General features: G+C 42.6%; 1 long non-coding RNA gene across 2 annotated transcripts; it reads right to left on the bottom strand.

Annotated features, from left to right (window-relative positions):
- Positions 1-408: 408 nt before the first annotated feature.
- LOC139064321 (uncharacterized) lies at positions 409-3,628 on the bottom strand. 2 transcript variants are annotated; one of them, XR_011517389.1, is made up of 3 exons: positions 3,440-3,628; positions 1,474-1,615; positions 409-1,406 (listed from the first exon to the last, which is right to left on the bottom strand). It is a non-coding gene; the product is annotated as an uncharacterized lncRNA (long non-coding RNA). The 2 variants fall into 2 exon arrangements; XR_011517388.1 differs by having other exon boundaries at positions 409-1,382; positions 3,440-3,627.
- Between the last annotated feature and the right edge of the window lie 10,930 nt (positions 3,629-14,558).

Raw genomic sequence — 14,558 nt, 5'->3', positions numbered from 1 at the left:
ATCATTATTTTATTAGTTATTAAAAAAATGTTTTCTAAGTTTTTTCATTTTTTTATTCTTTTAAGTGGTTCTTTTAACAAATCAGCTAAGAAAATAATTATAAATGTAACAGCTGAAAATGACAAGTTAAACTCATGTTAGTACATTTAAAAGGTTTTGAGATACCTGACAGAAGAAGAAGAAAGTTTTTTATGTACTACTTTATCAAAAATATTAAATTAGTCACAATCCTAAATTTTTGATGGTCATAATTCCAAATTTTCCCACAGTCCCAGGAAATAACCTCAACTGTCCTTTTTTGCAGTAACGTTACGCCCCTCTGTCCCATTCATACAAACAACCTTATGAATTTTTTTATTTCTGTTTTAAAGACACGGAGCAAAAATAAAAGAAAACAGGTTTCAAACACTTGGTTTAATTATATTTATTTAAGAGACATTTTGAAAGCAGAGCAGAAAACATCTTAATGACAGAAACTGAGAAAAAAGGAAAAAAGCAACTTTTGAGAATGACCAACATCACTTTTTGTCTTCGTGAGTTTTTGTAAACAGTTTTAAAGTTGTATCAGATCTGAACTAATAGTAATTATTATACACAATACGGTTTAAGTTAGTCTAACTGGTATTAGTACGAACTAGGCCATAATAACCATTCTGACCTGAAACATTTCAGCTGCTTTTGTTGTTTAATTTGCTTTTAATCCAGTTTACAACAAATACACATAATGAATGTGACAACTGGAGAACAAAAGGATGATTTTACCTTTTTATTTGCTTCTGTGTTAAAAGTTTTAATTACGTTTTTACAAAAATCACTTTGAAATTCAAACCAGAAGCACAAAATCCAAACTTGATCAGATAAGTCGCCCTTCAGACCTGAGCTGGACTCAATAATGCTACAGATGCCACTACCCAAAGAGTTTAACCTGTGTGTGTGTGCGCGTGCGTGCGTGTGTGTGTGTGTGTGTGTGTGTGTGTATGTGAGAGAGAGCGCTGCATGAGGGATTAGCCCCAGTGTGTGTCCACTAGTGATTAGCCTGGTCAGTGGGCCTGTTGTGCATTCACTCAGCACATTAGCATATTAATGCAGCTTCGCTCTTGATCTCCCTCCCGCCCTCTAAACTCTCCCACTCTGCCCCTCTCTCTCTCTCTTTCGCGCTTTTCTCTTTCTCCATACATATTTCTCAGATCGAGTTGTTGCTTCCTGCAGCTTCAATCTATAAATCTCACCGATTTCTGCTGCTCGTGCTGTGAGGCAGCGGACAATCTGGCCACACAAACCTCAAGGTGCCTGCTCCTCTTTCCCTCCAAAACTCTGACTCTCCCATCACCCCTTCTCCTTCAGCTTTTCTTTCTCCAGGTCTGCCCCCCCCCCCCTGAACTCTGTCAAACACAGAAAAACACACACTGAAACAAACCCACGGGGTAAATACAGAAAAGGTGAACACACACACACACCCTTGTTCATCCTCACCCTCTCCGTTAGAGTTTAAGCAAGACCCGATTCAGATCAGCTGTTCAGCCTTTTTCCTTCACCCTGTGTCTTTAACCTTGTTACCGACACGGGAAGATCCTGGTCTGCAGCGCCAGATATACAGAAAACTTCAGATTTAAACCTGTGTGAAAGAAACAAAAACATTATCAGGTATTTGAGTTAATTCATTTCACTGAAACAGATTCAAACACACAATGTGAAACAGAAAAGTGTCGATAAACTTTTCAGTTTAGAGAAAATTTAGCTTTAAATTAACAAATGTGTTGATCGTCATAAATTGACGTCCTTTTCCTTTACCATTTGGCTGATAATAAACACAGATCGCCTTAAAATGTTTAAAATAACTGATCCAAGAATTAAAATTCTAACTGTGCCATTTTAAATTGAATAAATATTCAAACAAATAGTAAAAAAAACTTTTGTAGGCCAAAGAGTTCCCCCAAAAAGTGCTGAGCTGATGTCCAAAGATGTCCGAAGAGGTTCTTGAAGGATTAAAATTTACATAAACACACACTCTCACTCATTCACCAGCCCTCTCCCTCCATCTGTTTGTCTTTATGTGCTCGTTCAGATCCATCCCATCCATGGTGGTCCGCTCCTCGCTGATTCTCAGAGGTCAGGGGCGTGATGTCCATCCACAACTCCTGCTTTCACAAAGGCACACACAAGAATTGCGTTTGGACAATCAGCTCCGGACCTCCACCTTTCTGGGGTGGGTTCGCGTTCTTGGAGGAACAGGTGTAGCTTCGTCTCAGACTCTGAGACAGGACGTTGTAATTTCATCCAGATATCACTCCGCTCACTTGCTGAGGCAAAGTGCGGGCGGACAAAGACGAAAAGGAGCTGCAAAGAGAAACTAGCAGGAAAAGAACCAAGAGACAAGAGAGGGGAAAGCTTTAACTCACTCTCGTTTTCTGTGCCGGTGACACCATGATAAACGAAGGGGTCACCACCCGGGGGCAGGCCCGCTCTAAAGGAGCCGGAGCTGTGACCTTGTACAAAAGAAGAAGTGGGTCCCCCCAACGGTCACACGGATCAAAAAGGACAAAAGCCTGAGATGATAACTCGGCGCAGCAGTGGAGCTCCGTGTGATCCAACACGTGAGCCGTGGAGGAAGTAAGTTTCAGCGAGTTGGAGGCGGTTTGGGTGGAGTGACGAGGAGCTAAAACGTAAAGCTGCGACTCGCTCTAATGTGATTTGCTGAATGCAACATTTTCTCTTTATCTGATTCGCTCCGTTAGGCGTTCTCTCTTTCTGTGGGACTCCCGTCTCTATCCAAACGATGTGGTCTTTGGTGAGGCCTGGCCTATTCATCCCAGCCCCATGTGCTGGCGTGCCCACCATTGAGGTGCAGAGTAGCACGGTCACAAAGGGTGGCAGCGAGTTTGTTCCTTAAAGTTTGAGCCTCTGTTCAGAATAAAGACTCGGTCAAAGAGCTGAGCTGGAAAATGCACCGTGCAGTTTTACAAGTTTAAAGAAAAAGATGCAATTTCAAACATTTGCAGCATGCAAACTAACACTTTGTGTTGTAAATGCATTAAACAGCAAAACATTTTAGAAAAGCTTATTTTGCGTTAAAAAGCCAAATGCACGAGGCATCAGGCTTTAAACACATTTCTTACTGATAAATACATGTAAAGTTTAAAGTAACTCCAGTCCACAGTGTTTTTGACGGTTTAAAACTCAAAGGATTGACTTAATTCTCTTGACATCTTCTCTAGCACAGGCTGTGGTGAGGCTGGCATTAAAAACTCAGCTCCTTAGTTTTCTAGAAGTGAGAACCTGACACGGCGCTGCTGCACACGTCCGGATTAAAAATGAGCAGAAATAAAAGTGTTACCTAAAAAGGCCGGCAGTGGAAGGTACGGAGGCCCGTTGGGGCCTAAAACCTGGATCAAGATTTTTTACATTAAAGCCCCTCCCCACACCGATCAGTCATCCTTACACGTACGACGGACATCCTCGCCGTTCCTCCATCCTCCCTCCATTCTGGACCGAATCTTCGCCGCACCGCTGTCGACGTCTGACCGCACTTGTCCCACTTCTCCATCTTTCACTCCTCCTGCCTTTGCCTCTTCTGAGCCTGCATCCTTCTCCCTCTCCTTCTTCAACCCCTTTTTGTTGGGCCCACCCTCCGCCTTTACATTTCCTCTCCATTTCCCCGCCCTCTCTCTCTCTCCCTTCTTTCACTCTTTCCTTGTCTCTCGCTCTCTCGCCCCATCCTCATTTCATGCAGCGCTGGGGTTACCTAAGAGACTGGGCCTCAATGGAGAAAATCTCCTTTGGTACAATGAACTGGGCGAGAAGCAGAGGGGAGGGGGAGAAATGTTGGGGGTTGGGGGGGGGGGGGGGGGCGGCGTAGGGGTAAAACCAACCAGGGGGTGCTGGACACAGAAAGGGAGGTGGGGTGGGTGAAAGTAAAGGGGAAGATAGAGGGATGCAGAGATGGAAGGGGGTGAGAAAAATTGAATAAGTGGCTTTGCTTGTGTGGTTTTGCCTCAATGGTCAGTCCCCCCCCCCCGACACACACACACACACACCAGTCAGCCAGTTGGTTTTACTGATAATCTGGAACGTGTGGTTTAAGAAACTTTTTACTCATCAACAAAGTTAAAGGACGTTCTAAAAACAACTTTTTTGAATTTTTTGTACTTTTTATAAAACAAAGTAAAATTTTCTTAATTGGGAGACCTCGGTGTCCGTGTTTGTTTAGTCAGTTGTTTGTTTGCTCTTGGTGGGAAGTACAAGACGGCACCAAAGAATCAGCGTCTTCACAAAGACACACACACACACACACACAGAGTGCGTGTCGACTGCATAAACTCCTCCATTCAGAACAAGTAATTACACAATTTCCCTTTAATCCTTTCTCTGTCTCTGCTTGAGAGATGTTCCCCTCCAAAAGAGGATGGGCCGGACACACAGCCTTGTTTAGAGGCTAGTTACTGATTAGCACAAAGGTGTTGCAGTTCATTTTCTTGCTGCACCTTATTGAGAGCCTCTGACGTTCAATTAATGTTGTCATTCGTCTCTTAGTTGGCAAACGGACCCCCTGCTGCTCAGTTTTGTGTCTTTACAACCTCCCCCCCGATCCCTTACCTCATCCGAGGATGTGAGAAAACAATAGAGCTAATAAAAGAAGCAGAGATGATTACAGCACGGCTAAGGAGTTAGCCTACGCCCCAACCTTTAAGAGTAGCAGCATGAAAGGGGATGTAGGGCAACTTTAATGTGCTTTTGATCACCAGCGATGGAAATGTTTTCTTATTCCCGTCTATGTCCTGAGTTAATGCCAGGATGAATCTGGGATTTCTGTGTTAATGACTTTATCAGGCCACGATATCCAGAGGCTCCTGCTGGGGAACCAGATCTGAAGGGATCGGGGTGTTAGAATGTGGAGCAGGAGGTGTGTGTGTGTGTGTGTGTGTGTGTGTGTGTGTGTGTGTGTGTGTTTAAGACTGGGGAAGGTGGGGGTGTGGGCAGATTGTCCATGGCTCTCTCCCTTCTGCTGAATGAAGTTATTTCCAAGCCCCTGTCCATCTGTTACCGTGGCAGCAGCAGTGACCAAGGTGTTGCCATGGTGAGGTGGACACAAAAAGGCGTGGCGTGGGAACGGGTCCAGGGATCAGGAGTGAGGGTCACGGGGTCAGGGGTCACAGCCAGCTGGACAGCACACAAGAGGAGGCCGGGGTGAGAAAAGAAGGAGGGAAAGTTTCATTCTCTTTCTCTTTTTCTTCCTTTTCTTCGCCGGCGTTTTCGGCTTCGAAGGGAGACGTCCGAAGAGTGGACGCCGCTGGACGTTAACATTGAACTGGGGCGGTGAGATGAAAAAAGAAGGGGGGTGAATAGAGTGAGTGAGGGCATGGGTTTCACAGATCAGGGCCCCCATAATGTCCAGGCTTATGGAGCCCCCCCTCCCCCATAAGACCTTCTACCTTACTGAGGTCTGAGCATTTGACAGGCAATTGACTCTGGTCGATGTACGCGCAAATGTGAGACTGTGTGACTGTCTGTGTGGTCACAGAGTGCGTTTCAGCCAGACCAGTGACACCAGACCAGACAAAAGCCTGTTTGACTACATTTCATGTGGAGCTGAAAACCTCTCAGAGACAAAAGGACAAACTGAAGAGGGCAATGAATCAGAAAGCGAGGGAAGGCGGGAAAAATGTTTGAAATATGCTTCCAGAGCGGGACTAAGGTATGTGGACGACCCACGTAGTCTCGACTCATGCTGTCACATAACCAGTTGGTAAGTACGTGCTGTTGGTCTGCACATGAACTCAAACACCTGCATGTTAGCTAAACTCTATAAAATGATCATCTTTAGTAGTTGGTGTTAACCAGAAGATTGCGTATGCATTAGAATCCTGTTTCTATCATTTTTATTTTAGTAAAGTCGTCGTCTTCCTCCGCTTATCCGGGTCGTGGGGGCAGCATCCCAACTAGGGAGCTCCAGACCGTCCTCTCCCCGGCCGCCTCCACCAGCTCCTCCGGGAGGACCCCAAGGCGTTCCCAGACCAGATCGGAGATGTAACCTCTCCAACGTGTCCTGGGTCGACCCGGGGGCCTCCTGCCGGCAGGACATGCCCGAAACACCTCCCCAGGGAGGCGTCCAGGAGGCATCCTGACCAGATGCCCAAACCACCTCAACTGACTCCTTTCGATCCGGAGGAGCAGCGGTTCTACTCCGAGTCCCTCCCGAATGTCCGAGCTCCTCACCCTATCTCTAAGGCTGAGCCCGGCCACCCTACGGAGGAAACTCATTTCGGCCGCTTGTATCCGCGATCTCGTTCTTTCGGTCATTACCCAAAGCTCATGACCATAGGTGAGGATTGGGACGTAGATCGACCGGTAAATCGAGAGCCTGGCTTTCTGGCTCAGCTCCCTCTTCACCACGACAGATCGGCTCAGCGTCCGCATCACTGCAGACGCCGAACCGATCCGCCTGTCGATCTCCTGATCCCTCCTACCCTCACTCGTGAACAAGACCCCGAGATACTTAAACTCCTCCACTTGAGGTAGGACCTCTCCCCCGACCCGGAGTTGGCAAGCCACCCTTTCCCGGTCGAGAACCATGGTCTCAGATTTGGAGGTGCTGATCCTCATCCCAGCCGCTTCACACTCGGCCGCGAACCTACCCAGCAAGAGCTGAAGGTCAGAGCTGGATGAAGCTAGGAGGACCACATCATCCGCAAAAAGCAGAGACGAGATTCTCCTGCCACCAAACTCGACACACTCCACACCAGAACGAAGTTATTTTTGTTTTTGGTCAAAACTGGTTAAGTAAATCTGCAGCATGAAAAAACGAGTCATTAGTGGTAATCTGTTTAATAAAAGTAAAGTAATAAAAGTAAAGTTGGTGAGTATTTCACAGAGATGCTGTTGCCTGTGGTGGGTTGGGTTCAGCTACTTCTCCTTTGGGTGGCGTGGTCTACATGAGAACCACACAAACCAGCCACTTTTCAGAGTCGGCCTAGTTCTTCGTGTCATAAACGTGACTTATGTCCGACACATGTCCACCTGCACCGTAGCAACGGCCACCCTCAAACCGCATGAGTGGACAACACATTATGACAACGTGGATAAGACAGAGCTTACAATGAAATTACACCCTGGAGAACACACTCACACACACTGGTCCCCCTTGGACTTTAGGGATGAAGGGAGTGCAGGATCCATAGCCCTCCATAGGCCACATTAATAGGATTAGGAGCAGCCTCAGGAGGACATAGCAGGCCAAGTCCAACGCTCCGTTTGACACCTTTTGTCTACAAGCCCTGAGATGCAGCTCGCAGCTAAAGGATGAGGGACAAAAGCTTTTGATTATTGTGTTGTAGCTACAAATATATCCCAATGGGGGAACGCTGGACCTCGGGTTCCACAGCCGATAAAACGAGCAGCGATGTGACAACTCAATCAGTTCATTAGGATGCAGTCCGAGAAATCCTCCCTCTTCTGAGACTAAATGTGAGCTTTTTAGTTGCTATTACATTAACTCTTATGGTATTCCGTGTTAAAAGTGTTTAAGAGGTCAGGAATCATCTGTAAAGTTTCTGTACTTCGTTAAATAAACTTATTTGTGCTGCAGCTCGGAGAACGGCAGCGTCCCTTCTTCAGTTTGAGCGATTATTGACATGCTCGGCGATCTCCTCACATCCCGTGCCATCATGAGGTGACACAGAGATTCTCTGTCCTCTCTCCTACCGGTGCACCCTGGGAGCGAGACCAAAAGCAGTTTTCAACCAAGAGATGGTGACACTCTCTTCCTGCCGAGAACAAGAAAGAGGAGGTTTAAAGTCACCAGGAGCACACCTAACGAGTAAAAGTTCTCTCAGATGACTTAGGTGGATAACGAAAGCCTGAATTTGATGTCATCAAAACCCCAAGTTGTTAAGTTTGGCGTTCAGGCGTCCACGCTGCAGACTCGGGTCTCTCTGGATATCATTTCACATGATTGTCCTCCTCACCTGTAGAAGTTATTCTAGTAGAAACATGAATAGTTTCATCAAAGCAAACGTTTGGTGTAACCAGAAATGTTCTGATTTGCTCAGATTCTGACTCGGCTAATTATAAACCTTTTTCCTTTTCCCTTCTTTTCTTGTTAATCTGCTTTAAGTTTGTTTTTCTTCTAAGAAGAAGAAGATGAAAATATCATTTCTAAAGCGCCTCTCAAAATAAAAATCACGAGGCGCTTCACAAAAACAAAAAATGTTAACATATAAAAAATAATTTAGAAAATGGTTATAATATATTTAAAATGAGCAAAAAATAGACAATTGTGATTAAAAAATATGTTGAGAGAGAGTGAACAGGAAAGAGGGAAATCAGTGGATCCTGAGGAAGGTGGAATAGGTGGGGAGAGCAGAATAAAGAGAGAGAGGTGAAGAAGGTCATACAAAAGCCAGCTTGAACAGGTGAGTCTTCAGCTGCTTTTTAAAGGAGACCACTGAGTCCACTGATCTCAGGCTCAGGGGGAGAGAGGTCCAGAGCCTGGGGGCCACAGCAGCAAATGATCTGTCACCTTTGACCTTTAGCCTGGTGCTGCACAACCAGCTAACCAACTAAGTGCAAACCATTACCTCAGAGTTATGATCAGACGCATGACAGAGAAAACGTTTTGCATTTTTAGCACCTCAACTTTTATTGACTCAACTAATCTTGGATTGTAACTCGTGCATTTTATGAAAATGTGATGTTTAGAGCCTGTTTCTCTCTAAACGTCACTGAGAAATCAGCGTTTGTTTTGGTTTGTGCAGTCTTTGTGAGATTCGGGTTCTTTTATTGAACTTTTATCATTTTGTGCTCCTTGTTAAAAAGCTGTTTCTGCAGAAGTCCACTCTGTGATCTTGTCCCATCTCCACCCAGGAACTCAGACCTTGGTGGCTTCAGCACACTTACAGCGTTATTGAAATTTCTTTAAAAGAATAATGGAGGCTGTTTGTTTAGTGAGAATTTAAACGTTGCAGATATTTTCCAACATTCACAAGCAGAACAGTTTTCTCCAAATCAGCTGTTAAACATCACGTAGACTTGTGTTCCACATAGTCTATTCTATTTTATTCTATGCTATTAATCCCACAGTGGGGACATTCACTTGTTTGATTCAGCAAAAAAACAAAAACAAACCAAAAACAGCATAAACAGTGTAAACCTTTAAAATATTGTTTTGCTAAATGTTGCATGAATATTTGCTCCTATATCATTCTTCTGCCTGTTTTGAAGTTTCAGCTTCTTTGCAGCCAACGGTGTTGCTGTGAGCAAACCAAATTTAAACACTGACCAAATAAATCAAATCTGGTTTAAGTTTTTTAACTGTTGTTTCTGTTGTGTTGCACTTTAAATGTTTTGCTGCAGAGAAAAAAGCTATAAATTAGAAGTGATATCCATCCATTCATTGTCTATACCCACTTGCACATGCGGGGTACACCCTGGATGGTTGCCAGTCGAATGCAGGGCAACACAGAGGCACACACACTCACACCAAAGGACAATTTAGAGACACCACTAAACCTGGCAGTCATGTTTTTGGACAGTAGGAAGCTGGAGCACAGGAAGAGCCCGTGCTTGGACAGGGAGAACATGGAAACTCCATGCAGAATGACCCCAAGCTGAAATTTGAACCCAGGACCTTCTTGCTGCAAGGCAGCAGTGCTAACCACTGCAACACTGTGCAGACCTGAGGGGACGTAACATAATGGGGGCTCGTCCGGGAACGTTTTGCCCTTTATGTGGTGTTTCAAAACCCCAACCGGATGGTTTTCGGTTTATTCGAGTGTTTGGTTTAAGTATTTTTGTGGCTACCGATCCCGTAAGTAGTGACGGGTTTTTCAGTTGGCAATATTTTAGTTGTTAGTAGTTTTGGGTTTATCTTTTCGTAGCGTGGTTGTTGATTATATGTGCCAACCTTGTGATGTTTTCATAAAAGGGATTCTTTGACGTCTCTAATTTCTGTAACCGCTGTTTGTCAGCTTGCAGGAAAACCTAACCAGATATTTCACTTTTTAGTTCATTTTTCAACAAATGTTATAGAAATCTTTGCAAGTTAAATCACAGAAACAAAAATTGAACAGATTTTGGAATTTAAACCTCAAAAATATCTTCTAGCTGTTAATTAAAAGGTATTTATCTTTAAACCCAAGGAAAGAAATGGCATTTAAATAAACTTTTTGGGTTAATTTGTGGAAGTAAACGTTATATTATACTGGAAGGTAACAATAATGTAAGTATGATAAAATTACTTTCAAAAACCGTTAACTGAAACACCTACGTTTATATATTTTACATTTTTTCTAGTTTGGTATTTTTTTAAGTTGTGCTTTAATCCAGCATAAGGACCAAAATGTTTTCCTCCAAGCAGCTGAGCTGCAGAAGAAGAGTGAAACCAACCTGGGAGGCTGGTTGCTGGGAGATTCATGAAGCAGCTACAAAACCTCGATTGCCACAGGTGGATTACATAAGACCGTCATTCAGTCAAGGTGGACAAATCAGAACTTTTGCATAAACTTCCAACGCATTATTGGCCGTGCAGATCTGCCACTGAATATAAATTAAAAAATGCTTATAAGTAATTACTGATTAAAACATAAATCAAATATACCAAACTAAATCGTAATGAAATCTTCCTTCTTGTTTTGATTGTGTTTTATTTGGCAGTGAGGAATATTATGAGGATTAAAATCATTTTCCATTTCCCTGAAGTAACTTTAAAACTGATTGATATTACATCATCTCATCTGAACACACTGGAATAAATTCTGATGAATCAATAAGAAAATGGTCTGAAAATTGGAGGGAAACCGTCTGAGAGGCCCAGATTTCTGAATGAGAAACTCTTACAAAGGAGACGCTGCAAAGAGGGCAGGATCTTTATCTCTAGGCAGGTCATGAAGACGTGGCCTTTAAAAATTGTGTTGAAAAAACATTTGGAGTGTCCGTCTGTGAAAAAAAGAGCGGTGCATGATTAGCGGACGGGGCTGGACAGGGTCCAGGCCGGGCAGACGGACACAGAAAAAGGCGCATTTACCTTGAACTCCACTTGTCTCGTCTCTGGGGCGGGGTCAGGTATTGTAGCCGGGTCTGACAGGGTCGGGGGGGAGGAAAAGGGGAGACAAGGGGAGGTGGGTGTGGAGAGGGGACAGGGGGCTGCCCCCGGGGTCGTGGGGTGCTTACCCCGCCAGGGGCCGGTGGGGGGATGGAGGGTAGATATTGGCAGATTTTTGTTGTGTGCAGATGCTCAATATGCAGATGTCTAATCGAATTGTGCAACGATGAATTGGTCCCTCTCCTGATTTGCATCAGGACAATCCCCGGCTGTGGCTCAGGGGTCAGCGGAGTTCCCCCGGACAAAATGAGCAGCCGGCTGCAGACGCCCCTGAGAACGTGTGAACTTGAAGGAGACTTAACTTAATGACAAGGATATTGATTGATTCAGATGTCTGTCTGTCTGGGAGGGCGTCTGACATCTGTCTTTCCTCTGAGGATGTTGTTTTTCAAAGCTTAAAGAGAAAAAAAAACATTTATTGCTTTTTGGGATTTGGATTCATCTTTAGGCTGAAGTTCTGCTGTTTTGGATCAAACTGGACCTGCGTGGGTCTTCGTTGGTTCATGTAGTAAAGATTAACACATTTAAAGGCTTGATAATGATTTCATTTTGCTTTTGGAGACAAATCAACTCAGTAAGATTTACAAATTATTTAAAAACTAAACAGGAATATCTGATGGCATGTGGCCTGAAAAAGAAATCCCACGTAAAACTGGTTTTAGTTTGGTCACATTCAAACAGCTAAATGTGGATTTTAGTTCCTCTAATGACGTGAGTAAAGGATGGAGATTGGTGTCACATTTGTCCAAAAATAAATAAATAAACGTCTTTTCAGGATGGAATAAAGTTATTTATAAAGTCAATTATAGGAAATATGTTTTAGTTTAGTTTCCTTTTTTCCTGACTAATTATCTGAATTAAAAAAAAAACTTTATTATTTCTGCGTAACGGACAGAAAGGTGGCTGGCCTTAACCCTCCATCTGCTCAGTCAAGTAAACAAGGTAAATTCAACTTATGGTTGTTTGCAGTTGTTTTTAAAAATAAATGAAGTTGTCCTAATCAAGTTAAAAACACCAGTGATGGGAATAACGCCGTTTACAATAACGGCGTTACTGACGTCGTTCTTTTTTGGGTAACGGAATAATCTAATTAATTACTTTTCCCACTGTTGCAACGCCGTTTCTGTTACTGGGGACGGAAGGTTGTGCGTTACTATGGGCTTGTCGAATGTTGAGCAACAGCGTGAGGCTTTCTGCAGCCAGGGAGAGAGAGGTGTCGGTAACGCACTTACAAGCACGATGATGATTGGCCGGGTGGGCGGAGACCCTCACTCTCTCAGTCGCTGCATGCTGTAGACACAACAGAGCAGTGATGGGAATAACGCCGTTTAAAATAACAGCGTTACTAAAAAAAAAAAAAAAAAAAAAAAAAAAAAACAGTAATGAGCAAACTAATTAATTCATCCTTTTATCAAAACGTTGTTTCTGTTACTGATAAGGAAATGCGTGCGTTAAGCAGCGCGGTGTGTTGAAGCTGTCATCAGCTGATCAGGAGGTAAAGAGGCAGATGTTTTCATCCAAGAGCATCACGGCCGTGAAGAACGAGGAAGATGTGATGAATAGTCTACGGCTGCAGGTGTGGATCTGCAGCCGTGCCCTTCTTAGCGTGACAGCGGGACGCGTGTCCTGAAGGTCCGCTCACCTGTTCACCGCTCAGACGTCCTGATCTTCTACCTTCCTAGATCATCCAGCTGTAACCTGTTCCTGATCATGTGTTTAGTCCCGCTGTAACACTGATGCATCAGTCTCAGACGTCATGGAGCTCAGGTGTTGTTAGAACTACCTGTGTGTGTTCACCACCCAGCTTCAGCTCTTCTGTGGTTGTGTCTGACCCAAGTTAGTGAATGTAAGTCCTCCATCAGGTTTGTGCCTCTTCTAGTGTCATTTTAAAGGATTTTATTTATTTATCTGTTACTAGATTAGCAGCAACAGAAATGCTACTAAAAACACACAATTATGTGAAGCTGGAAAAATTAAAATACTGTACAAAATTACATTTATTTCTGTAATTTAACTAGACTGAGAGACCATTTAAAGGCTCAGGAACCTTTACAGGTGTTTCCATTTGCAATTATAAATTTTAGTTGATTGGGGTCTTGTTGAATATCACACAGTGACCTTTTACTAGTCTAGATTAGTGTAATGTTCCTGTTAGTAGTTCCTCCTGTTAAGTGCATATTTATTTAAATTATGTAGGTTTATAAAAAACATTTGGACATACATTTTATGTTCCTGTCATAAGTCATTTATATTTCACTATTGTATTAATTTATAGTAAATTAAGTAAGTTTAATTAACCAATTTTTCTTGCATTCTTTAATGAAAAAGTAACTAAGTAGTAATTTTTTGGTAATTAGTTACTTTTATAATCTCATAACTTTGTAAGTAACTGAGTTACTTGTTTGACAAAGTAATTAGTAACTATAACTAATTACTTTTTAAAAGTAACTTTCCCAACACTGAACAACACTGACATTGTTACAGCAACAAGAAGCAATTATCAGTTAAATCCAGAAAATGACTTTATTCTAAAGGAAAACTGACCATCTAAGAAGAACGACGCTAAAACGGAGGACTTTTATTCACATGAAGCAACATCTAATTCTGTTTGTAAAACTTGCTGTTTGTTAGAAAAACGTCTAAAATATTCTGCCCTCTAGTGGTCAACTTATGAAACACACGTGGCTCTCAGACATTTTTAAACTTAATTCAAATATCAAATGCTGCCAACACAAACAAACAAAAAGTATTTTAGCAGCTGAAATATGAGAAAATGCTCTCATTGTTGCAAATTAAAACAGTCAGATTATAAGTTAGATGCACCCTAAACGATAAATCTAGCTCTGTTTGTATGAAACACAGTTTCTCATTGTTTCATTGAAAGAGAATAAACTTGTTTTAGATAAATTTTCCTTTTCTTATTTAATACCTTTTCATTTGGTGAGACATATTTTCTAATGGTAAAAGCAGTTTTATGACATTTATCTGGTGAAACAATGAAATAATCTCTTGTAACGGGAGAGGCGGGACTTCACTGTGAAGCGTTTGTTGATCCGGATTCAGGTTCTGGGTTGAGTCTCTCAGAGAGCTCAGGGATGTTTCCATGATCTGTGAGATCCAATAAACATTATTACTGACCTGAGACTTGTTTTTGGAAAGAAGATAAAAATAAGAGACAGAAACATAAAACAACCATATACACTTTAAAAATGCACATTTGTCAGAAATAAGTTAATTATTTTCCTGTTGTAGGGTTTGACAAAAATTCAAGAATCAAATCTCAAAATTTCTCAAAAGTTGAACAAATAAACCACATTTTCTTTTTAATCAATAAATTCCATTTAATGTTTCCTGTGGTTAAAGTCAGGTATGCAAACAGCATCGTATCACCTGAGCTGCTGATCTCATCTTTCTTCTTCTTCTTATAAAGAACGAATCCAACAGCAGGAATGAGGACGACAAC

Source organism: Nothobranchius furzeri, chromosome 19 (assembly GCF_043380555.1).
Source record: "Nothobranchius furzeri strain GRZ-AD chromosome 19, NfurGRZ-RIMD1, whole genome shotgun sequence".
Lineage (NCBI taxonomy): Eukaryota > Metazoa > Chordata > Actinopteri > Cyprinodontiformes > Nothobranchiidae > Nothobranchius > Nothobranchius furzeri.
Note: the sequence above shows the minus strand (reverse complement) of the source record. Positions and strands in the feature narration are given on the sequence as shown.